The sequence below is a fragment of the Sarcophilus harrisii genome, chromosome 1, assembly GCF_902635505.1.
Source record: "Sarcophilus harrisii chromosome 1, mSarHar1.11, whole genome shotgun sequence".
In the NCBI taxonomy this organism is placed as follows: domain Eukaryota; kingdom Metazoa; phylum Chordata; class Mammalia; order Dasyuromorphia; family Dasyuridae; genus Sarcophilus; species Sarcophilus harrisii.
The window spans coordinates 703,153,018-703,179,236 of NC_045426.1; the positions used below are offsets into that span (position 1 = coordinate 703,153,018).

The 26,219-nt window shown below is 44.7% G+C and overlaps 1 long non-coding RNA gene across 2 annotated transcripts; it reads left to right on the forward strand.

Moving 5' to 3' along the window:
• Positions 1-1,111: 1,111 nt before the first annotated feature.
• Positions 1,112-20,231, forward strand: LOC111719278. 2 transcript variants are annotated; one of them, XR_004231310.1, is made up of 6 exons: positions 1,121-1,508; positions 5,846-5,938; positions 9,617-9,724; positions 10,323-10,481; positions 13,145-13,779; positions 16,979-20,231. It is a non-coding gene; the product is annotated as an uncharacterized LOC111719278 (long non-coding RNA). The 2 variants fall into 2 exon arrangements; XR_004231309.1 differs by having other exon boundaries at positions 1,112-1,508; positions 10,323-13,779.
• Positions 20,232-26,219: the final 5,988 nt, after the last annotated feature.

The following is a 26,219-nucleotide window of genomic DNA, read 5'->3' on the forward strand; positions in this document are numbered from 1 at the left end:
AGCCGGAACTTCTTCCCCCATGACAACTTGCAGGTGTGTGTCCAGGCAGTTGACCTTTGAGTCATGAAGACTGCGGTCCAGGTCCTGACTCATAAGGGTTATGTAGACAACGTACTAGGTACTAGAAGGATACAAACAAACAAACAAAAAAAGCTTTGATCTGGATTAAGGATGGGAGAGCTGCTAGGTCAAGGCTAGAGATAGTTCCCCTGTCCTCTGCCAGGGACAGATAGCTGAGGTCTTGAGTTTGATTCTGAGCCTTCCATTAGGGAGGGGCCATCGAAAAGCTGCGGAGTGTAGAGCCAGTTCTAGGATCTTCTATGACTATGGATTGTGTTGTGTTGTGTTGTGTTGTGTGGTGTTGCGTTGCCCTCAGAACCGGACTGGGAGGACAGGGGAGGTTGGGGGAAGGGAATGTTGCTGGTGGAGACCAGGATTGCCACAATTAAAGGCTTCTTGGGGAACTCTCCCATTCTCGAGCAGCTTAGTGCTCAGCGTAGCGGCCCATCAGCGCAGCGGGCCGGGCCAGAAGAATGGCTGGGGGTGGGGGGGTGGGGGATGAAGCCTGGAAGCGGGGCTTGGTGATGCTCCTCAGCCCTGCGTCCCTCTCCGGCCCGCTTTCCGGGGCCCAGCGCGGCTCCCGTTGCCATGGCAGCCCAGCTGGTCGGGGCAGACCCGGCAAGAATAGGCAGCAAGCTGCCCTGGGGGACGGAGGGGGTTGGTGCGGGGCAGGCAGCAGCTGCTGCTCGAGGGCTCTGTTCAACCTGGTCCAGATGGGCCGGCTCCGCGGGGCTGCCCCCGCCCCCATCTGAGGCAAGCTTTTCTCCTCTCCCCCTCCCATCCCCTGCCCTGGGGCCCGCTGAGAGCCTCGGGGTGGGGAGCAGCAGGTGTAGGGGACGGGGGAATGGGGGCTCCGGGCAGGGCGAGGCGGGGTGGAGGGAGGCCCCGGGGGAAGGGGCTGCAGCCGAGGGGGGAGAATTTGATCAGCTGGAGGAAAGAGGCGGGAGGGGCCCTTAGAAAAGAGACGCGGAGTGGGGGCGGAGGCCAGAGAGCGAGAGGTAAGCGAAATGGGGGGGGGGGGCGGGGGCATCCTGCTCCAGGGGCCCTGCAGAGGCCGGGGGCGGGGCTGGGCGGTGTCTCCCTGGGAGAGCGGTCTCTCCTACGCCCCCATTTGATTGGCGCTGCGCGGGACCTCCCCGCCTTGCGCCAGCCACGGAGAGCCAGAGCCAGCCAGCGGCCGGGACCAGAGGCAGAGAGGCGCGGCTGGGGAGGCTGGGGACTGCGGCTGGGGCTGGCCGAGAGGCGCCCGGCCTCCGCTTTCCCGGGACTTCGCTCCCCCGGGCGTCCCGCCCTGTCCGTCGCAGCGGCCGCTACCTCTCGCCTGGCACACAGCGGCGTGGACGCGCGCTCCCGGCGCCGGTGTCTGCGTGCTTTGGGCGCTGGCCGCGCCGGGCTCACGGACCCCGGCACTCGGAAACGTCCCTGCCTGGCCACCGGCGGGGAGCCAGGTAAGCCTGACGTCGTCCCTTCCCTCCCCGCAGACCCCGATCCCATCTCCACACCCTAAACCATCCCCATCCCCCCTTTCACCTGCACCCCACCCATCTCTTTGGAGCCGGCCCTGTTTCGCCCCCATCCCCGTCCCCATCTCCATCCCCAATCTGTCCCTAACCCTGTCCCCATCGCACTTTCTGATCCCAACCTCCCCTTCCTTATCTTCCTCCCAATCCCCAATCCAACCACCTCCCCATTCCCTTTCGTTCCTCCTCCTCATCTCTCCTCATTTCTGTTCCCCTCCCCCATTCTCCTCTCCCCCTTTCCCCGTTCCCATCCCCTCCCTCCGTCTCCATCCTAAACTGAACCCCATCCCATCCATTCCTCTCTCCTCCATTTTCCTTTCCTCCCCTTCCCCTTTTCCTCCCCTCCCCATCTTCTATTTTATCCTATTTCCGTGTCTAACCTGGATCCGCCCTCATCCCTATTCCCTTTCCCCATCCTCCCCATCCTCATTTGATCCCCATCTCCTGAGCCCCATCCCAATTTTTCTCCCCCTCCTCTTTTTCATTTCCCTTCCCTTCATCCCTTCATCCTTATCCTCATCTCCAAAGGGAGGAAGGATGATGGGAGGAGCTGAGCACAACCCTCCCCCAGGTCCCAGGGATCACACAGAGCCTTGCAGAAAGCTGCCATCCTCCTGAGGAGTGGGATGGGGACTTGAGATACCCTCCCTCCCTCCCCATTCTCCACTGTCTCTGACACACACCCTGGCCCAAGGGATTTGTGCTGCAGCAAAGTGAAGGCGGTCAGAGCCGGTGTAGACTGGCTTTCTGGGGGTCCCGTTCAGGACTCCCAGCTGGCCTCCTGGGGAGGACTGATATGTCCTGCAGCTGAAGAATCAGCAGTAGGAGGAACAAAGGACAGACCATCCACCCCCAACCCCCTCCCCCCCCAGCCTCCACAAAAGAGCAGCAGATGGGCTATAAGGCTGCAGTATGAGGGAGGGGGGAGCCATTTTCTGCTGCGGTTGCTAGGGTGGGGTCACCCCTGGACAATAACCAGGGAGAGGCTTTTGAAGCCTGGACAGCATTTTAAGCAGCCCTTCTCTGGGCTCCTCCCCCCAACTCATGCACCGCAGAGCACCTGCCGGCTTTCTCCTGGCCTCGGGGACCCTGAGATTCCCAAAGATCCACTCTTTTATTTTGCTGCTCAACCTCAGAAGAACTCTTCAGGGGAAGGTTCTTCCGAGGAAGTTCAGAGCTCTCTCTGTCTCTCCATTTTCTCTAGAGATTCATAGCAGGGGGCAAGTAGAACCCAGGCTTCCAGGCCTAGGTACCTGGCCCTGGCTGAGGAGCCATTATATTGTTTTCCTGACTCTGCCTCGGCCTCCACCTCCACAATCTTTAGTTGGGGACCACCCCAGGGAGCCTGCATGTTTGGGGACTCTGAAGGGCTGAGACGTCTCAAACCCCTTCAGTTTCCAAAGCAAAGCCTGAAAGACATTTATTTCCTAAGTCGAGACACTGTTAAAGGATGAACAGGGAGTCTGGGCCTGACTGCAGCAGTAGCAAAAGGAGGGTGGGGTCTGTGGACAGGAGGCCTCAGGCATCCTCTTCCCTCAAGATTCAACAGCTTGAGGCTAAAATCTCCTTCTGGGGTGAGGAGGAGGAGGAGGCGGGGAGATGGCTGGTGCAGCAGCAGCTTGGGCAGGACTTTTGGGCATCAGTGGGCACCAGTGGGCACCGGAGCTCCGACCAATGGTTCAGGCACACGCCCAGACTTTAGGAGACATTCTGGTGAAAACAGAAAAGAAGAGAAGAAAAGGGGAGAGGGAAGAAGATGGAGGGAGGAGGGAAAGAGAGAGACAGAGAGAGAGAGAGAGAGAGAGAGAGAGAGAGAGAGAGACAGAGAGAGACAGAGAGAGACAAAGAGAGACAGAGAGAAACAGAGACACAGAGAGAAACAAAGAGAGGCAGAGACAGAGACAGAAACAGGGACAGAACAGAGATAGAGTGAGAGACAGAGACACAGACACAGAGAGATAAAGAGACACATAGAAATAGAGAGACAGGCAGATTGAATGAGAAACAGAGACACAGAGAGACAGAGATAGAGACAGGCACAGGGAGAAATGGAGAGACAGAGACAGAGAGAGGCAGAGAGAAAGACACACAGAAACAAAGAGATAGAGATAGAGATAGAAAAACAGAGAGAAACAGAGACACACACACAAAGAGACAGAGACAGAGAAAGAGAGTGTCACAGAGAGAAACAGAGACAGGCAGATTGACAAGAGAGACACAGAGACAAAGACAGAAAGAGAGAAACAGAAAGACAGACTGAGATGGACGTCCACATAGAGATAGAAACAGACAGAGAGACAGAGAGACACATATACAGAAGATACAGAGAAACACACAGAGACAAAGACACAGAAAGAGAAAGACAGAAAGACATACACACAGAGTCACGTAGAAAAAGAGAGACAAACACACAGAGACAGAGACAAAGATAAAGACAGAGATTTAGAGCCAGATAGAGTGAAAGAGAGAGACAGACATACCACACAGAGATGCATAGAGAAAGAAACAGAGACAGAGACAAAGATAAAGACAGATTCAGAGCCAGATATCGAGAGTGTGAGAGACAGAGACAGAGACAGGGAGAGACAGAGACTGAGGGTTACTGAAAAAGGAGAAGGAGAAAGAAGAATAAAAAAGGAAAGACAAATATACAGACAGAAGCAGAGTGTCACAGATTTTTTTCAGAGAAATAGAGATACAGAGTCAGAGAAAAAGAGGAGGAAGAAGTTGATGGAGGGAAGAAGATATCTAAAAAGAATAAAGAAAAGAGGAGGAAGGAGAAAGGAGAATGAAATCTAGTAAGATATTCAGAGAGGAGTGAAGGGAGAGAGGGAGTCTGTCAGACTGGTAGAGACAGATAGATGCAGAGAAGGGAGGGAAAGAGGGAGGAAAAGGGAAGGAAGTGGGAAGAATGAGGGAGAGGGAAAAAGACAGAGATAAATAGTGACTTACATAGAGCTGAAGTCTTTGGTCCTCATTCATTTCTGATCTTTCTGCCCCATTAAAGGCTTCCCGGGATGTTCTGCTTTTCAAAGAGCCTTGTCATCCATTCTCTGAAAAGAAAATGATTCCCATGCCCCCTCTGGGATACAGCTAAGGCTGGTGTTGTGTCCTCCATTTTACTGATGTGGAAACTGACCTGGAGAGGTGGATGGATTTACCTAGGGTACAAGAACCCATGACTTCTGGGGTTGAATTCAATGTTTTTTCTGTATCTACACTTTTCTACACTTTAATGGCTGTTTGTGCCTAGGTAGCTCAGTTCCCAAATGTATAATCTAGTTTTCTCCCCATTCACGCTAAATCTCCTACATTCAAGATGCTGCTCTTTCCTCCCTGCTCAGAAACCATATGTGAGCAAAACCGCTAAGGCCACAGATGAGGGATAGTTGTTCCCAGCTTAATATGTATTTAGAAAAACATAGATTTTAGAATTCTAGAGGTTTAGAACATAGAATATCAGAGCAGGAAGGAGGCATAGGACATGTAAAAAGAGAATGTTAAGAGCCAGAAATTACTTTAGAACAAATGTCAGAGTTGAGAGGGGTCTTGGAACAGAGAATGTAACAACTGGGAGAAATCTTAGAATATGGAATATCAGAGCTGGGAGGGACCTTAGAACAGAGAATGACAGCGCTGGGAGGGGGTTTAGAATAGAGAATGACAGAGCTGGGAAGGGTCTTAGAATGGAGAATGTCACTGTTGGGAGGGACTTTAGAACACAGGATGTCAGAGCTGGGAAGGGTCTTAGACCAGAGAATGTCACTCCTGGGAGGAATCTTGGAACAGAGAATTTCAGACCTGGGAATGATCTTAGAACATAGGGTGCCAGATCTGGGAGGGACCTTAGAATAGGTCATTTCAGAACTGGGGATGCGGGCTGGGATGCCGTAGAATGGCATAATTCACATAAATCTGCAAGCTCCCTGTACAATTTTCCCAACCAATCTCCTCTCACAGAAGGACCTCACTTCCATTCTGAGCTGATAGAGACCGAAGTGTGATCTCTGTCTTCTCTCCTGCTTCCCCTAATTTTCTTTTTTCTGAGGGAGAGAAGAATCATGTGTGAGAATTGTGAAAGTCATTTCTTCTATATTTGTCCTGGATCCCACTTCCTTTCATCTCCCTGGGAACAGAGCCACTCACTCATTCTCCCTCCCTCTTCATGTTCAGTGTCTCCCTCTACTCTGATGCCTACGACTACGGCCAGATCTCTGGATCATCACCATCTCCTCAAAATGTCTTCTATCTTTCTTCCCATTCAGAGCCCAACTCCTAGGAAGTGTCCTCTCTATCCTTTCCCTACTTCTTGTGAACTTCTGACCCACATCACTCAACTGGGAACGGCCATCTCCAAGGTCAGTAACAATCCCCCAAAAGTGAACTCTCACAGTGGCTTTTTCTCAGTGTCCTCCCCACTGGGCTTCCTTGCCAAATTGCTAGTGATCTTTCCCTTGCTAAATTACCTTGGATCTATGTTTCCATACATACCTTTTATCCATCCAGAGGAATGGAAGTGCCTGGAGGCAAAGACGGTTTTAACATTATCTGTATTCTCAGCACCCAGCACAGTTCTTGGGACATTGTGGGTACTTAATAAATTAGTGCTGGATTTAATTTACAGGAGGTGTGGTGGATTGAGTTGGGAAAAACCTCATTTTTCTGGGTTCAAATTTTATTTTTACATCTACCAGCTGTGTGATCCTGGGCAAGTCACTTTCCCCTGTTTGCCTCAGTTTTTTCATCTGTAAAATGGGCTGGAAAAGGAAATGGTAAACTAGTATCCCCCAATGAAATCATAAAGAGTTTGTCGTGACTGAAAATTATTGAATGACAACAAAAATTTAATTTGCAATAATAATAGGGGGAAATAAGATGGCCCAATGGAAGGAGCACCAGCCTTAGAGTCAAGAAAACCTGATTTCAAATCCAGACTCAGATACTTGACATTTACTAACTGTCTGACCCTGGATAAGCCACTTAATCCTGATAGCAAAAAAAAAAAAAAAATTATAATAGTAATAAATAGTATTTTTATATACATTAAGGTTTGCAAAAACTATTATAGATATCATAGATCTGATGATCTATATCATATATATGTAGTGATATAGATAATATATAGATATTAGCTCATTTATACAGTCATGGGATCTGAGAAAAGGCCTAGAGGGTCCTGAAATGTCTTTCTTGGCCATTCCTATTACCATTGAATGTGGCAGAATGATTGGACATTAGAGTCAGAAGGGATCTTGGCAATCCTTTCATCCAACCTTCCCATTTAACAGAAAAGAAAGCAAATCTCTCAGAGAGAAAGGGATCTGCCCAAATGGATGAAAGAATTCATGTCTTCCAGTTCTTAAATTGGTGATATTTCTTAAGACTTTATCACTCACAAAACATGGGCAATTTATTTGGATTCAATTTAATTAAAAAAACATTCCTTAAATTTGAGAATGTCAGGGCTGAGAGGGGCCTTAGAAAAGGGGATGTCAGAGCTGGGAGGGGCTTTAGAATAAGGGGTATCAGGGCTGGGAGGGACCTTAGAATAGGGGATGTCAGAGCTGGAAAAGGCCTTAGGGGGATGTCAGAGCTGGGAGGGACTTAGAATAGGTCGTATTAGGGTTGGGAGAGGCTTAGAACAGGAGATGTCAGAGCTGGGAAGGTTTTAGAACAGGGGATGTCATTTCTGGGAGGGGCTTAGAACAGGGGGTATCAGGGCTGGGAGGGGCTTATAACAGGGGGTGTCAGAGATGGGTGGGAGCTGAGAACAGGGGATGTCAGATCTGGGAAGGCCTTAGAACAGAGAATGACACAAATAGGAGAGATGCTAAAGCCCACCTAAGGTAAATCCTTGCTAAATAATTCCTCTATAACATCCCCATCATTTGGATGTAGGATTTTATCCATGAAGGGAACTCTTTTTGGCCATGTACTTTGCCAACTAATCCATGTTACTTTCTTAGTAAGTTAGCAGAGTTTCAGTGACTTGCCCAGAATCACAGTTAGTGTATGGAAGAGACAGTACTTCAGTCCAAACCTTGGGGCCTCCAAGGTGGTCTTCTTTCATGTTGTATCTTTCTAAAGTAATATAGAGAGGCAGAGAGTGCTAATAAAGGGGGGTCAGTAAAAGCCCCTTGTAAATAATTGAATCGAGCCTTATAGAAAGCTCAGGATTCTGCCAGGCAGTAGGGAATCCCTTCTGAGTACTGGGTATGGATGTGTGATGAAAGGTGACTAAAAGACAGCATGACGTATTAACGGGAGACATCCGGGGTTGGTGCTAGTGGTCCACAGGCCCAGGCCCCTCTGGGATTGACCTGTCACACTAAAAGAAACATTCACACTTTGACCAGCAGGCAGAGTGTTCCAGGTGCAGTGTGAACAGCTACAGCTCGAGGTTTCACTCAGTCTTCACATTCTGAAGTGTCAGGGAATAAAAGGGCATATTTACACAATTACAGAGAGGAAGTGCACTAAGGATGGGAACAAAGGAAGCGTAGGGTGGTCAGGAGGTGGGAGAATGGAGATTTAAGGATGCTCGCCATGTTGTTCATAAACTTGGGAACTGACAGGGCAGGATTTGGGGATAAAATATCCAATTTAGCTACTCTGATAAGCTAAGGACCCATGTGAGAACTCTTGTCTGGTTGTGAAAGTGGGAGACAGTTCATCATATCTGAAAGACAGGGCTCCAATTCTTTTTCTTTTCTTTTTGCTGAGGTAATTGGGGTTAAGTGGCTTGCCCAGGGACACACAGCTAGGAAGTGTTAAGTGTCTGAGACAAGATTTGAACTCAGGTCCTCCTGATTTCAGCACTGGTGCTCATCTACTGCACCATCTAGCTGCCCCCTTATCCATTGTTTTTTATGATACAATGAAATTTTTTTCTTAAAATTAAAGGGTGATATGAATTTGTTTGTAAGCAACTGAGAAACATATTAAGAGTGAGTGAAAATTTCACTTTATCCTTCTATCCCCTCCAGATAATATTTCTATCCCTTCCCTCTTTCAATCTCAGTCGAATACCTAGAAAAACTACATGAAATATCCATATATTTAGACCCAGACATCTCACTTCTTGGTATACAACCCAAGGAGGTCAATGACAAGAGAAAGAACCCCCGCTCATCAACATAACAGTACTTTCTCTCTTGTCAAAGAACTATAAACAAATTATGGCCATAAATATTGAGGGGTATTATTGTACCATAAAAAAACAATTTTGGGAAGGAGGAAGTTCAGGAGGAGATGGTCGGTATGGGACTAAGGTCTTATCCAGAGGGTTAAAAAGATAATGGATAATCCTTATGGGGGCTAGGTGTTCAATTTGAGAGAAAAAGCACATCAGATGGCCTCAATGTTTTGGTTTAATTTGGGTTCATGTCTTCTGATGAGATGGAGAGAAGTAGTGACTTGAGGGAAACGGAGACTTGGAACAGATATGGTGGGGAGTGGGCTGGAGATTCAGTTAGGACAGTAAAAGTGATTTCCATGTAGCATGGAGGACCCAGTTGGATTAGACAGGGGGAGAGAGAGGGACTGGATTTGAGAGTTCACTGATATAGGGAATCCCAGATAAGGAAACTCCCTTTATCAATTAAGATCAAGACTTTTTCCGCATCTTATAGTCTGAAACTTGCCCATAGTATTGAGTAGTAAGTGATTTAGTCACACTGTGTGTCAGAGGTAGGGTATGGACCCAGGCCTTCCTGGCTTTTAGATCAACTCTATCAACTAATGAATTGGGTGCCAGGCCTGGAGTCAGGAAGACCTCAGTTCAAGTTTAGCTTTACTTACTAGCTATGTGATCCTTGATAAGTCACTTCACTTCAGTTTACCTCATTTTCTTCATCTGTAAAATGGGAATAATAATAGCCTCTACCTCCCAGGATTGTTGTGAGAAACAAAAGGAAATAATCATACAGTGTCTGCCACATAGTAAATGCTATATTAATTTTGCCTCTTATTGTCACTGTTCCTAATCCACAATGCCTTTCAGTGAGATTATATAATATTTTGTAATTTCATCCCAGTGGTGTGACTCAGTGGTGGAGTTCTAGGAGATGCTTTCTCATGGGGATGGAGATCCAGGAGCTGGTGAAGAGATCCATGGACAGAAGATTAAAGGAAATCCTTGGAAGGTAATAGTCTCCACTCCTCCCACTGGCTTCTAAAATCATGTGGCAGGGCAGCTTGGGAGTAAAGGGTAGGACATTCCCCAAGTGGTGTGTTTAGTGAGGTTGAACTGCCAAGATTACCGAATGCTTTCTACATGGAGAAGTGCTGGCCTGGAGGATCACAGGCTCATAAATTTAAGGCTAGAAGATTTAAGGACTTTAAGAGAGTTGCCCAGAGATATATATTCATTATTAGAAATCAACTGGAGACAGAGGTGGGTGGATACATTATAATTGCCTTGTAAGCCATAGGATTACCCTGATCAGAAAGAACTCCGAGCCTCATGTTATATGTGATTGGGCAAAGAACTTTGTTGACTCCTTTCTGGAGTGAGATCCTGGCCTGTTCATGGTCAGGAACATTGGGACATCTTGGGGGAACAGAGCTTGTTCATAAATCTATCCTGACCGCTCTGATTTCCTACTTCTCTTAGCGTTCGTTTAGATATACTACCTCGTGCTGACCTACAACTTCCAGATTCACTGCTTTAGTCTCTCTTCTTCTTGAAAGCAATGTCTAGGATTATACCTCTCCTAATAAACCTTGCTTATGTCCTTCCAGAACAAGGGAACAGTGTGGGACACCAGAAAAGCCTTCATGTTCTCCAGCATAAACCAGTGTTGTGGAGTCCAGTTCCAGAGTATTTCCAAGACTTGAGAAGTTCATATCTCCCACCATGCCTCCAGAAGTCCCCCACCATGGCCGGAGCTTGGCAGATAAGTATGCTAAACTTACCAACCTCTTCTTTTTAGTCTTTTTGGTTGTGAGAAAGGCTAGCGGGGGGGGGGGGGCTAGATACTTAGCAAATGTTAATATTGAGTGGAACTGAACAGAACACAGACATGGTGGATCATAGGATCTCCGGTTAGGAAGAAAACTAGAGAGGTCATTTTCTTGATTCCTTTACCTTTGGGTAGCATTACAGAAAGGTGAGAGCCCATTTCCTTTGATTTAGAGGATCCCAGAGAAGGCAATTCTTCACCCATCCTGCTCTAACTCTCATTCTAGGCTTTCTTTGGTTCCAAGCTCAATTTCTCCTGCTGTTCCAGTGGTATTGAGATCTTTCAGTCTTAGTGCCATAAAAAGCATGGGAACCAAGTATCTCTGTTGATTGGGGTTCTTATAGTCTTGCTTCCTCTTTGACTTTGACTGAGGATTTAATATCATACTTTCCCTTATATGTTCCCTTATATTCCCAAATACTGCTGCCTAAAACAATACTTTACTTAAATTTAGATAAAAAGTCTTTGCATTCAGTGTAACAAAATGTCTGTGGCAGATAATGATACAGGATATATCTGGACCTCAGTTTCCTTCTCTGTAACATAAGGGAGTTGGACTAAATGACCTTTAAATTCCTTTTCAGTTCTAGTACTCTGATAATCATAGCTAAGTATATTTCTTTCAGGTCCAGGATAGAGTCTCCACACCCCCATCTTCCTAGCTGGGTGACCAGGAACATTGGGACATCTTTGGGGAACAGAAGCTATATATATATATATATATATGAGCTGAGAGGTCATTCAGTTCAACCTCATTTTTTAAACAATGAAGATGTTATTTTTGATGGATTACTAACAGAATTAGGTTAACCTATGATCCATGTAAATTTCAATAATTCCTTTATAAATACATTTAAAATGCTTATACATTTCCAATGAAATGTCAGATTTCATGGATACAGCTTTTAGACCAAATTTTTTTGGTGGTCTTTAACAGGAATTGTTTTATTTAAAACTGAGTCACAGTGAGATTAAGGTGAACCATAGGGTAAAGACTCTTCAAAACAGTGAGACCGACAGAGTGGTATGCTTACCAGCACGTTCCTTGTAATTACGAGGCATATTTAATACCAACTATTGTTCAGTGAAATGAAAACAACATTATATAAAATGTAAAAGACACTTGGCTGTGAACAGAATGTATTGGTTGGTCACTGCCTTTTTTTTTTTTTTTTTAACTAGACCAATCTCCTAGTTTTACAGTTGGAAAAATGGCCCCAGGCAAAGAAAATGACTTGCTTCAAATTACATACTAAGTTAGTGACAGTGTTGGAACCAAACTCCAGTCCTCCTGAATTTTTAATTTCCAATTCCACAGAGAGACTCCATTTCTTTTGTTTTGAATTCCCTGGGTTGCCATCATGTATTCCATTCTCACTGCCTGACTGGCCCCTAGACTTTGCAGAGCAGGAAGAGCCACTTGCTTAAGTGTCTAGAGGCTCAGACCATTATTGCTCCCTATACATTTTGAAAAAGTACCCAAAAAGTAGATTTAGTCTTTTTTCTTTCCCCCGTGTATAGATCTGGTGCCATTGTCCTTTGAGGCCTTTTCCTATAGGTATAGGGTAACTCGAGTGCTTGGGCCACAGTAGTCAATTAGTCTTATTGACCAACTATATTCCTTGAAGGCCACTGAAGAATAGAAGGAGATATTTTCAGTAGTCACCACTTTTGTCTACTTTGTGGAAAAACGAGTGAGGAAAATATTGGTCCACTCCTGACTAGAACAGTCAGTTCTGCAGAGGATTCCTAAACAATTATAATAGGAGCCTCTTCTGTCCGTGTATCAGTTCCATGTTACTAAGGCAAAACCTCCAGCTTCTATTTGGATACTTTTTTAACTCCTCGAAAGCTGACTTCAGTGTTCATTGTTATCTGATTTTGCCCAGATAAATACATTAGATGGAAAGATTAGCAGCTTTAGCTGTTTTTTCAAAGACCAGGACCCTCAGGTCCTTCCTGTGTATCTCCAGTGTTATACTCTACCAAGGAACATCCTCAGTGTTGGCACCTGATCCCACTTCACATTTTTAAGGATGGCCTTAATGGGTTCTCCTTTTACCTTTAGAGAATGATTATCATCATGATTTTACAATTATCTTCGGGTAACCAAAAATAAAGCATTTTCATACTTTTTAAACCAGCTCCAATGGTTTAGCGTCTCAAATTGTCAGTGCAACAGAGATATATTTCAGGAAGGTCTTTACAGACTCACTATGAGAAAGGTTACCTTCTGCTATCATGGAAGTATCAAGCAGATTTATTCCCTAAAGACAAAAAAATAGATTCCCGCAAAAGTATGTTAATGATAAAGATACATAGATAAAAGTAACAGACATTTGTTTAGTTCTTTGAGATATCTTAAAGTGTTCCTTACAATTTATCTCATTGGAGTCATGTAGTTGGTATATTACAGATTTTTATCTCCATCTTAGAGATTAGTGTAGTTAGGAAGCATAGGAGGTGAGATTTGAACCAGTCTGACTCCAAGTCCAAAGCTCAAGCCACCATACCATGTTATGTATAGAACAAAGGTACTGGGAGGGACATACTTAGAACTTGGTTCTGTTCATTTCATCAATGCACCTTTACCAAATCTAGGGGCTCAGTTGAGTCTGAGATGCTCTCTGCAAGGAACCAAATCTTCCTAAAGCTCCAAAGAGAATGCCTGGTAGTGTATTATAATCTTTACATGGCGGCATGTTGGTTGTTTCTGTTGCTGATATCGGTATTGTTTTTATTATTATTGTTGTTATTTTGGTTATTAAGCTTGCTGGGTTTTTCCTCCTTGGATCTTCCCCATTACATAAAACCTGCCCTCCTCCACAATGACTCTGCAGTTTGTTGCTGTCCCCTACCATAGTGCTGAAACACTTTCCCCATTCCCTGGCTTTCCCTGGCCATGGTGCTGACAGCAATGTCACCTTTGATCTCTTCAAGTAGCTCCAGGCCTTGATATCTGTGTGTCTCTCTGTGTGGTGGTTTGGGGGAGATGGATGTGAGATGGTAGTTGATCAGACTTTAGGATCCATATGGTTCCTGGGACCTCCCACTAGCTAAAAGACCCTGGGGTTGGGGAGGGATCTTGTTTTCTTCTGCTGCTTTGCTCGGTTGTCTTCTCTTTCAGCCACTAAGGACCAAGCCTGGACAGTTCACAAGCCCATCCAACATCTGGAGCCCCGGAAATGCTTGCCTTGATTCTTCTTACTGTCAACCAGTTGGTTGGACACTTCCAGGTAGGAACCAAGAGAAATCGATTTGAAGAGTAACCCAGAGGAAGGTGGGGCAAGCTACTCATTAGGGATCTTATAGAAAGGAGTCTTCTTCAAGCATAGGTTGGATGAACTTTTTTTTCCCTAGTCTCTTTTAATTCTGAATTCTATGATTCTTAGAGAGCTTGCTTAGTTCCCTGCTCCATATCCTCCACAAACAAAGAATCTGTAGAAATAGAGAACTCTTGTCTTATCCATTGATTCTATGTGATGTATGAAAAACCATGAGAGACACAGTTTCTAGGTAATTAATAATCAACTTGTTAATTAGGCTAGTCCACAATCAATAAAGATGGTCAATGATTTCTCTCAATAACCAAAGAAAAAACATGTAGAGTTTGAAAGCCTTAAATCTTGTTTTGAAAGAAAAGGCCCCTGACAAATGAAAATCAACTCTGATTGGTAGACATTTAATAAGAGGTAGGCCAGAAGTCTTCAGCTCTTCCTGCCAAGAATATGACTTGATGAGGAGACTTAAGCACTTTCAGCAATCTAGACAGGGGAATCTGTCTCCATTCAGATCATTGTAGTAGGTTTTTTCCTTCATGAGCTGGATCACTTTAAACTCTAGTGGAAAAGTACAAGGACAGAGGCTCATTTCCTTAGGGAAAGACCTCATCTAGATTTGATTGTGTGTACACTGTAAACAGAAGTAAGGTCTTCTAGTTGATTGAGGTCCCAAGATTGAAAACCATTTGGCCTGAGGGCTGGGACAATCTCATGATTGATTAAAAATCATGTCCTTTGAATTTTTAAATTTTCATGTGCTTCAGATTTTTAAATAGGGGCTGTATCCTAAATGAGGAAATAAAGGAGATAATCGTGGATGCCAAATTAATAATTGTTATTAATATAATGGCAAAATTATATCTCTCATTCTTTAGTTTGGAATTAGATTCTCCCACTTTACTCTTCTTCCTCTACTTACAGTCTCTCTGTCTTTGTACAAATCCTCATCACCTGTCATATGGGGGCAATGATCTTTGTTCTACCAGTCCAAGAGACTTATTGTGAGGAAGGCATTTAAAAAGCTCTAGAAATGTGTGTTGAAAAAAAAAAAGAAACGGGCAGTGAGATAAATTCTGAATTGGAATTAGGCACTTGGAATCAGAAATAGTGAGTTCAAGACTCTTCTGACACTGTCTGAAACCTTGGGTCTTTACCTCTCTGTGATTCAGTTTCTTTATCTGAGTTGGTTTTTATTTTGGACTAGACTTGTGATTTCATTATTTCATAGAACTATAGGTGAGGAAATTTGTTCTGTCAATACATATCAATCATTTATCTTCAACTTAGGTTTTTAGGGAATTGTCCATGGCTTGTGAGTTCCCCAGAGATACACAGTCACTAAATGTCAGAGTGAAGATCTGAATGCAGATCTTCCTAAGTCTGAAACTGATTCTCTATCTACTATTCCCTATCATCTCTCCTCATTTTTTCCCTTCCCAATTTTATTTATTTAAGTTTTGATTTAAATTTTTTCTTTTTATTATGAGATTAACACACATTAATAAACACAAACGTTTCCTTAGACAAGAAAAAGGAATGTATAAGAAATTGAAGAGTCTGTAGGGATATTGCTCTAAGACATGATTTTATAGGGGTCAAGGAAATATATGAATATGTTATATATATATATATATATATATATATATATATATAACATATTACTATAATAATAATGAGGACAAGAACATTTTTATAGCACTTTAAAATGTGCAAAATGCTTTACATTTGTAATCTCATTTGATCTTAATGACAACTCTAGGAGGAAAGAGCTAATATTTCCCCTATTTTACAGAAGGGAAAATGGAGGCTGAGTGGTCAACTCACTTAGGGTCACACAACCAACAAGTATCTAAGATGGGATTTAAACATACATCTTCCTGATTTTAGGTTTAGGTTTAGGTTTAGTCTTTCTTTATCACACAGCTAGGTAGTTCTATATAGTGTATAGAACACTAGAACTACAGTCTGGAAGATCTGAATTCAAATTTGGTCTCACACACCTACTAACTGTGTGATCCTGGACAAATAAGTTAACCTCTGTTTACCTGAGTTTCTTCAATTGTAAAATGAGAATGATAATAGTGTAGGGACTAAAATTGTCCTCCCACAATAAAATTGACCGAAGTAGAGCTATGAACCAATGGCAATTTATTAAAGAGTCTACAATCCCCTCTAATGAAGGGGACTAAATCTTCCTCATGGACTGAGATGCCTCCTTCTTCTGGCGCCTTGTATTTATGAAGTTTGGTGCCCAAATATGCAAAATAGACATAGTGACATATAGAATCTCTTTGGATGATAGCTCTTGCCCTTAAGAGACAAAAATGATATATCAGTGGGTGTAAGGAGTGGTGCTGGGGAAATAGATTGAGTCAAACATGGGGTATCTTCACTGATAAGATAGCCATAAGATGATCACCTTCTTGTGTTAGACCAGAAAGAATGATACAGAGGTTCAAAAACAAATTGAATGACTTTCCCATGTAGTTGAGTCACTTCCGTCACACTGGGCTCAGTCACAATGACATGGAAAAACAAAGGTAGAGGACCTCTTCCGATGACTTAGCAAATACATTTACTATCTATAGCCGGGAACTCTGGAACCTAATGTAAGAACTTATAGACACTATCTCTATTGAAGCATATCAAATTGATTGATACTGATTGGAATAGACCAGAGATCCAAATGAATGATTTCTTACAATAGCATCTATCTCACTGGGATGCTGACAGGATGAAATGAGATAATATTTGGAAAGTGCGTAATACTGAATATGCTACATAGTAGATGCTTAATAATTTCTTTTCTTCTATCTCCTACATATAAAAATGGTGATTATTCCCCTCGTTTAGATCTCAGTAGTAATGTTAAAAAATGTTAAATATCTATGGCGTATAGAACACTGTTCTGGATACAATGTGGATAGGGGAGTCTGGGAGGAATAAAAAGTTTAGGTAAGACCTGGCTCTTGTTTTACTTACAGTCTAATTGAGGAAATTAATCACCAGTGCAGCTTACCTGCAGAAAAGAACAGAAATCTTCCTCCCTCACTATGATGAGTTTGGAATTGAGAGAGTGGGAGGGAAGGAGTACAGATAAAGGGGACCAGAAGAATCTCCCATGCTTCATCTCCTGTATGCTCATCCTTTACAGAGAAACTCTGCCTGTTCCAGATTCCAAGAGCTGCTACATCCTGACTCTTCCCTCCGGAGAAGTGACCAGCCTCATCCAGAGTTCCATTTTCAAGTCCCAGATGGAGGATACTCACCCTCGGCCGACAGACTCTTTTTCTCAGGACCTCCCCACCATCCTGTCCCTTTCCCATCCAGCAGAGTGAGTGCCAAAGCTCAGAGAATGCTGGGAAGAGCCCTGCATTTAGAGTTGGATGGCATGACTTTGAATTCTGACCCTTCTACTTCTACTCATGTGAATTCTGACAAGTCACTTCACCTCTTTGGGCCTCAGTTTCCCCTTTCTAAGGGGAAAGGACTTTAGAATAATTCCTTTCCATACGTAGATCTATGTAAGGACCTATTAGTGAGTTCCTGACCTGGCATCTGTTCCGCAGAGAAGGATGATCTCAATTTGATCAGGAGATCCAGAATACTGCTGCCTACAGAGGCAGAGCCGCAGGTAAAGGTGCAGGGATGGAGCTTTGGGAAGAGTTCCAGCTGTGGCCAGCTGCCTGCCCAGAGGATGTACAGAGTCTCCAAGGAGACTTTCCCTGTTCTGCAGCCCTAGCCTTTTCTACCTGAGGGGCAGAGGGCTGCATGCTGATTCTAATTCAGTCTCCAGCTTAAGGAATCTCTAGCCTAGGATAGGGCAGGATATATTGGGAAGACCATTGAATCTGGCATCCGAGCACTTGGGTTAGAACTCTGAGGAGCTATGTGGTCTTGGGAAAGTGCCTTCACCTATCTGGCCTTGGTTTCCTTGCCTGGAAAAGGAGAGGGTTGGACTACATGGTCTCTAGAGGTCTTTTAACTCTTTAGGCTGCTGCTTCTTTGCCTGTTCCTTCTCCCTCCCTGCTTTTACTGGGGTACCCAGCCTGTGGCCAAAACCATTCTCTCAATAATGCTTTTCCTAATTTTACTTAGAAAGACTCCTGTAGGGGGAGATAGGGATGCAAAATTGTAAGAGGGAAAGTAAAAGGTGGGGAAAGTTCAGGTAGCCTAGATTTCTACATAGAGACCTTTCTGTTTGTCACCTTCTTCAATCATTCCTGAAAGGCAAGGTACCTCCCCTCTTTGTGAGGTTTGGTGAGATCCCCTAGACTCACAGGGGAACAATTTACTGCCCATTATTGGAGTAGGACTAGTGGAGGCGAGGAGGGAATGATTTTCAGGAGAAATGAATGCCGAGCAATTAATTCCCTGCCCTCCTGACCCAGCTGTGAATGGGCAGAGCCATATTCTTGAATTACCCAACTTTAGAGATCGCTAAGTTTTCTAGTCCAGATCTTGGGCCAAGCCCCTGTTCTGCTCAGCCAGGGGACACGTACCTAGCAATCAGAAGGGGAAAGTGAGTGAGATGTGGTACCTGAGCAAGATTACCATCTCCACAAATTCCCTAACCACCCTTAATGGCTGAGGGTAAAACTCAATTTTATCAGTATTGGGAAGAAATGGCTAGGGTCCAATTTGGTCCTCACCTGTCAAACCATAGCTGAGGTGTTGACAGATCTCATCTTAACCCCTCTGCCACCTGATTTTCCTCTGGACATCTGTTATCCTGTCATTGCAAAGTTCTGCCTGTTGGTAGGAAGAAGGCAAGCAGGAGAGAAATCCTGAACTGGGTGCACAGCTGGGGCTCTTTGCACCAGGTACTTGACCTCCAGGCTCCCTTGATTGATCTCAATTATAGAAGTAATGAAATCTCACTTTCCGGAAGGCAGGGGACTGGATCAGATGATCTATGGAGATTCCTTTCTGTTCTAGTCTCTAGGGATCCATGGCTTCTGGAAGTCAGGAATAGTCTGGCACGGACTTGGAAACACAGAGATACCTTAAGAGTCATAAATGTCCTGTTACTGGAGGTCAAGTAGAGGCTGTATTGCCACCTTCTAGGTCTATATCCCCTTGCTTAAAACCATGAGCAGTGATGTCCTTGGGGTGAATGCCGTTGGCCCTTCAGCCCTTAAACTGTGACAGGGCTGCTGAGGAAGTAGTTTTGGAGAAGTTTGGTTTGTTATTTATGTTCTTCCAGAAGGGGTATGGACATATCCAGAGAGAACCTACTTCTGTGGTACAGTAGAAGCAACACTGGCCATGGAGTTAGAGGAACTGGGTTCATTTCCTACCTCCATTGTTTACTCTCTATGTGACCTTGAACAAGTCACTTAACTTGATCCTTAGTTTCTCATCTAGAAAATGAGGAAGTTGGATCAAGTGACTTCTGAAACTCTTGCAAGCCCAAATCCATGATTGTGCAATGACTCATTAAGGTTTTCTCTCCTCTCTGAGGTTTCAAATGACTCCTTTTAAAAACTATTTATCTGTTGAGCATATTTCACCTTTTAGAGTCTCTGAGTCAGTAAGAACCATGACCTAGACTGTGAAGAGCAAGTCTTGTCTAGGAGATTCGGGTTCTAGCTCCAGCTTGGCTGCAAATTGTCTGTGTGAACTTGGGCAAGTTATGAGCCTCAGTTTCCTCTTCTGCAAAATTAGAGCAATGGGCAAGATGACCTCTAAGCTATAGTTTTCCTAAAACTGCTCTTTGGAGGCTTGAAGGGGTGGCGGCAGTCTCAGTTCTGAACTCCTCCGTCCCAGTATTGAGTGTCTCGGCACTGGACGCCTACCCTTCCTTCATACTTTAGCCCATGCCTGATGGCTTGGGACATGGAAAACTACTTTCCGATGAATTCTCTGGAGGAATCGTTGCAAACATTTTTAAAAGCCCCACTCCCAAGTTCTATGCTGCCTGAACTCTACACTTGGTCCCTCTGGGAGTGAAGGGTGAAGGGAAAAAGGCCATGTTTTGTAGTTGAAGTCAATGCAGACCAGTTTTCCCTTTATGTGAGGGAATGGGGCAACATTCAAAATGCCCCCAGGTTTTCCAGGCCATATCTTGGGTCAAGGTCCTGCTCTTAGTCAGAAGACAGTCTTCCAGGGCAGATCTTGGGTCAAGGTCCCGCTCTTCTTAGTTGGAAGACAGGTGTCTATCAGCTAGATGGGAAAAGTGAATAGAATGTGAAACCTTAGCGAGATAACCCACCCTCCATCTCCCCCAATCCTTAGACCTCCCCATTGACCAATATTTTTGATCATTAGAAACTCAAGCTCGGTGAGGATGTCAAAAACCCAAGCCAAAAATTCTCGTTAGTCCAGAAGTTTTCTCAGCTTTTAGCCTTATTTTAGTGCAACCCAATCCCCCCATAGTTGTAGATCGAGAAGAACCCAGTTCTATCCTCAACAAGCTTATAGTCTGGTGGAAGAAGTCTTAGAGTGTTGTATCTAAATCAGAGACCAACAGAAACGGATACAAGACTCAGAGAATGGCGGCACGGTTCAGAAAAGAACCCTGGATTTAGAGACAGGACCATTGATTACCTGTGTGACCTTGAGCAAACTCCTCCAGCTAGTTTTCTTCTCAGTAAAAAGAAGGGTGGGCTGGATGGCCTTGGAGGTCTCTTCCTGCTCTAGGTCTGTAATCCTGTGATGCAAAGCAAGACGGACAGTAAGGAGAAGGGAGAAAGCATGGCTGGGGGAAGTCACGGCGGTTCCATGGAGGCAGAGCCATAACTAGAGGTTTCTCTACCTGGGTCAAATGGCAGCAGAGCAGCAAGAGTGTGGGGAGGTGAGGAAAGGCTTCATTGGGTTGTGCTCCCTTGGGAACAGGAGGTTTCCAAACTACGGGAAGGGGTTTTCCCTTTGTCCCTCAGGAAAAGGCTTCAATCACTGCTCCCTCCAAGGGAACTGCATCCCCGAGAGAGCGCTGATGGTATTTGCTGCCCAGGGCCAAAACTGCAGGTTCCCCACCCTAGTTCTGGCTCTGCAAGGAGGTGGAGATGCGGCTAGAAGGTCGGAAGGACGGTGTTTTAGAGGGGAAGCTTTGGAGTTTGGGCAGCGAATGGTTGGAGGATGGGGCAAGGGACTGGAGCGCTCAAAACAGAGGAAGGCTCTTGGGATTACAAGGGATTACCTTGTACTAATGTTGCATGTGTGCCATTAACATACTAACCCAGGGAGTCTTGAGGCCCCACTGGTACCAAGGAAATGTGCCTGTTGATGGGCTGTTCAGTCTTTTGCCGGCAGACTAACCAACTAACCGGACCTGAAGCATGCTTTTTACTAACTACTGTTTTTCTGTTTGGCTCCCACCCCCACCCTATCCTAACTTCACAGAGCAAAGATGGCCTTTGAAGGGGAGATGGGAAACCCTGGGGCAATTTGGGTTGTAATCCCCGGATGTCGGGGCAGACTGACAGTCCGCTCAGTCTGAGGGAACCTGTCAGTCCCTCTTAGGTGCTGCGGGATTGGGGATCCCATCACCAGTGGGACCATCCCAGCATCCTTCCCGGCAGGCTCCCTTAGCTCAGCCTTGGCCAAGACAATGACTCCTGCTGGACCCCTGAAACCCCAGCAGGAGAAGCCCAGTAGACAGCCACCAGTGCCCCCGATTTACTCCCTGATGGGTGAGTTCTGCTTATAAACCCTGAGTCCTGGGTGGGACTTCCCAGGCTCCCTAGGGTGGTCATTCCTACCAGTCTCCAGGGGTGACCTTTTTCTTTTCTTTTTTCTGTTACTAACCCATTTCTAACCTGACCAAAATGCCTCAATTACATTGCTCCTAACCAACTAACTTGCCCTGCTTATCTCCATTTCTTTCCTAGTAGCTCATCCTTATTCCTTTGCAGAGATGCCCCAGCTGGTGGTGATATGCTGCTCCTTACTAACCCATGCACTGATCTTGGAGTCCTTGTTTCTGTCTTACTAACACTAGTCCTAATGCTCCCGCCTGCTAGCCAAGTCACCCTCGCCACGGAGAGCAGATGTCCAGGGGTCTTCCAACCCTGAAGTCTAGGCTTTCCAGTAATTGATTCTGCATTTGTACTACCATCACCACTACTACTACTACTACTACTACTACTACTACTACTACTACTACCACTACTACTACCACTACTACTACTACTACCACTACTACTACCACTACTACTATCACTATTACTACCACTATTAACTACCACTACTATCACTACTACTACTACTACTACTACCACTACTATTACTACTACTACTACTACTACTACTACTACTACTACTACCACCACTACTACTACCACTACTACTATCACTACTACTACACTATTAACTACCACTACTATCACTACTACTACTACCACTACCATTACTACTACTACTACTACTACTGCAACTACTATAACTAACAAATATTTATATGGTGCTTTAAAATTAATAGCAATAGCATTTATATAGCACCTTAAGGTAGGTTTACAAAATATATTACAAATATCTCATTTGGTTTTCACAACAATCCTGGGAGGTAGGTACTAAAATGACCCTATTTTACAGATGAGCAAATGGAATCTGAGAGAATTTAAGCAACTTTCCCAGAGTAGCATAGCTAGTAAAACGGCAAAAGTGGAATTTGAACCCAGCTCATTCTGATGCCAAGTCTAAGATTCACCACAGGGCCTGGCACATAGAAATAGCTTGGAAAATCCCTGTTAGTTTTTAATTGATCCATGTTAGTTTTTCATTTAATTATGGTGTAGATGAGGGGGAAAGTTGGTCTTACTGATTGATATAGGTCGTCTCTCTTGGGCAAGTCAGTTTTCTTCTCTGGGTTTCCATGTTACTCTCTGTAAAATGAGAAAGTTAGACTAAATTATCTTTAAGGTCCTTCCAGTTTTGCAATGTGGGGAGTCTGAGTTTTCATTTCAGCCCTTATTATAACATGCGGAGTCTAGGTGAGTTGGGTCCCTTTTGACTCTAAAACTTATAATTCTGTGATTCTAATCATAAGGGTCATGGGTTTTATAGATCTTGTTTCAAGAGGGCAGCCTGGTTACCATGAGAATCCAGTTAAAGTTTTCATGTTGGGGAGCTCTCTGTGGAGACTGAGAGGGAAGGTGGGCTTTCTAATGCATTATGGGAAGATTTTCACATAATGACTGTATCTGTGGGAGGATTTTCCCACACAGTAGAGATTAGAGTATTGGGCTTTGGTTGAAAGTTCCCACCTAATGAGAATTGTCCTAATTAATTGACTTGGAAGGGGTGGGAAAGGAAGACAAAGCTCTCCTTTTATGCTAATGAGTTGCTTTGCCACCCCCACCCACCCCTTTCCCAAGGCCTGAGCTTTTCCCTTCCCCCAGGATCATTAGGGCCCTGCTTCCTGTTATGGTTGTAGATTGTTCTTCTTTTCTCCTTTGCAGCAGAACTAACTGGGTTGCTTTGATTTATCACTAACAGACACTCCATGGAGGTGGAGAGATGCTGGCTTCAAACTACCCATGAGAGCCAGTTGAAGGTTCGGTTCATAGAAAGGAAAGACGGTTGGGTCAGGGAGGAAGATCCAAATTCAGGTCCCTCACTGGAACAGTGACAATTCTGGCATCCCGGCCACTTGCCTCTCGGGGTCTCCTGGTGTGTCTTGGGAGTTTTGTAGCACTCAAACCCATTACTGGGAGCATCTCCAAGAAGCCACCAATTTGACCTTCCTCTCTTTCTTTCCCCTGCATCCATCTGTAATGTGAGTCAGAACCACTGCCAAAACTGGGGAAACACTAATGTCACCAGCTTGTTTCGACCTTTCCACTCCTCTGGGTTGTTCAAGGGAATTCAGAGGAAGGATGGAGGATTTTTAAAGGGGAAGGCAATGTCTTCATGGATGGATGCTTTAATGAGAGGAAGGAAACTGGAAACTGTGGTTTGGGATTTGGAGTCAGAGGACCTGAGCTTGCATCTTTGCTCTTGTTTAAGACAAATCCGTTCACTTTGCTGAGCCTCAGGCTTCCTATCTGTCTGATGACTCCAAAAACTTTAGAAGAATGCTCTTTCCCAATCTTTCAAAAATAGGCTACCTTCTAGCCTCTTATGCTTTTATCAATATTCCTAAAAACCATGGATGGAGAAAAGCTTCTGATGGGAATAAGTCTTCCTATTTTATAGAGAAACTGAGGCACAGATGGAATAAGGTATCTCAATAAAAAAAAGCAGCATAGAAAAGAGACTGTGGGGTGAGGAGAAGAAGGGGAAGAAATGGAGTTGGATAAGAAGTGAAGATAAAGAGAAGAGGCACAGAAAGGGGGGATGGAAAAAGATGGGGTAAGTGCAGGTGTTTTGCACAAGTGTACTGGCTACAAAAGTCATATGGTGGAGATCCAGTCATAATGAGAGACCTGGCACCAAATGAGAGATTGTTTCGCTTCTGTTTCCATACCTCCTTCTTTACTTCCTATGTTCTCCTTCTCCTTTTTCTCTCTGAATTTTTCACCTTTCTCCTTACTTCCCTATTTCTCCCATTTCTTTACCTCCTTCCTACTTCCTTCCTTTTACTTTTTCTCTACATCTCCCTTCTCCTTATTCCTTTATCTCTGTTCCTCCTCTTTGCTTCTTTTCTCCTCTTCTCTTTTTTTCCCCTCCTCTCTCCTTCCTTCCTTTTCCTTTTTCTCTACATCTCCCTTCTCCTCATTCTTCCTTCTCTCTTCTTCACTTTTTCCTTTCTCTCCTCTTTCTTCCTCCTTCCTTTTTTCTTTTCCTACTCTTTTCCCTCTTTTCTTCATGTGAGAAATGCAGGTGTTTTAGACTCCCTAAAGTCCAAAGTCAGGCAGTCAACAGGAATTTATCAAATGCTTATGATATGCGCAAAATGGCGCCCTGATTCCTAACCAATCCTGGTGTTTCGCAGCCTTTGAATTTCCCAAGTCCTTATTTCCTCTAGTCTTCCTCTCCCCATATGCTCCTGAAGATTGGGACGCTGGGAGAGCATCCGGAACTTAGGTGGGTGTGCTCAAAGGGCAGTGAGGATCAAGCCTTGAGCTATTTTTATGAACCTTGCCCAGCTGGTGGGCACCTCTCCCTCCTGCACCACCTTTGGCTCCTAGACACTAACCCTAGCCGCTTCTCTGCTGAACCCTGCCTCTCCCTGGCTGGCCCTGCTCTCTAACCACTAACAGGCACTGCCTCCGCTTGGCCCCTGAGTACCCAGGCCACTGGCCTGCCTGTCACGGCTCTCACCGTTTCCTATTAACCTTTTCTGCGTGACCACTACTAACCCTTCCCCCTCAGTTCCTTCCAGCAGAAACTAATGGCTTGCTGACTCCTTTCCACTAACAAGCAGGTCCAGCTCTCTGTGGTTAACAGCTTGAGTGTCTGCATGGCTGGTGGGGGTTCCTGGAACCTAAGGTTCAAAGTGTGTCTAATCAGGTATGTTTGTGTCTGGGGATGGGGGTCGGGGTGGACGTGTGACTTGGTGGCTGGTCTTAACCCAGAGGGTTTCCTCTGCCTGGTTCTTTAGGGGAATCTCCATCAAAGGAGCTGACCCTTGACCCATGAAGACAATAATTCGTGGTTCATGTAGTGGCCCCTTGATGTGATTCAAAGGGTGCTGGGAAGCTCCCCTCTTCCAAATGGCCCTTGTGGACAGAAATTCGATTGTCTCTTATTAAGTTTTCAGTTTTTTCTCCCTTTGCATGATAAGACTTGTGGTTTCATCAGTTTATGGGACTCCCAGAGGAGGAAACTCTCTCCATCTATTAAATGGCATCTGTGCTGCCATTTAAGGTCTTAGAGAGTTTCCCCAGTACTGCAAGACTAAGTAATTTACAGCCAGACTATGGCCCCCTTCCTGACTGCAAGGTCAGCTCTCAATCCTCTATCTCACTTGCCTTTTCTGTGTATTTTAAAACAAATATTCCTGGGATATTTCGACAGCTATCAGTCATTCATATTTTAGTATGAAATAGCCTAATGACCATGATGATAATGATGAAAGCTAACATTTCTTGTTATTTATAATGTTATTTATAACATTTATGTGTTTTAAAGTTTATAATTTTTTTTTGTTTTTATCTCAATGGATCCTCACAGTAACTCTGTGAAATAGGGGCCACGATTATGCCCATTTTTCAGATGAGGAAACTGATTTGATTGCTTTGCTTCTAACACTCAGAAGAGCAGTGCAGAGGTGATTGGAACCGGGATGGGAGAGGAGGGATTTTTGGCTTGCAGAATAGGGCAGCTAAGGGTGGAGCTGACAGGAGATCGTGTGGTTTTGTTCAGTGAGAGAGAAGCATGTGTTGCCCTGGAAGGGGAGCTGGATTTGGAACCAGAGGACGTGGCTTCAAATCCTGCCTTTTCTACCGGCTTGGGAGTGACCTGGGGGATGGGCTCTGTTTCCTCATCCCTAAAATGTGGGCAGCCCTAAA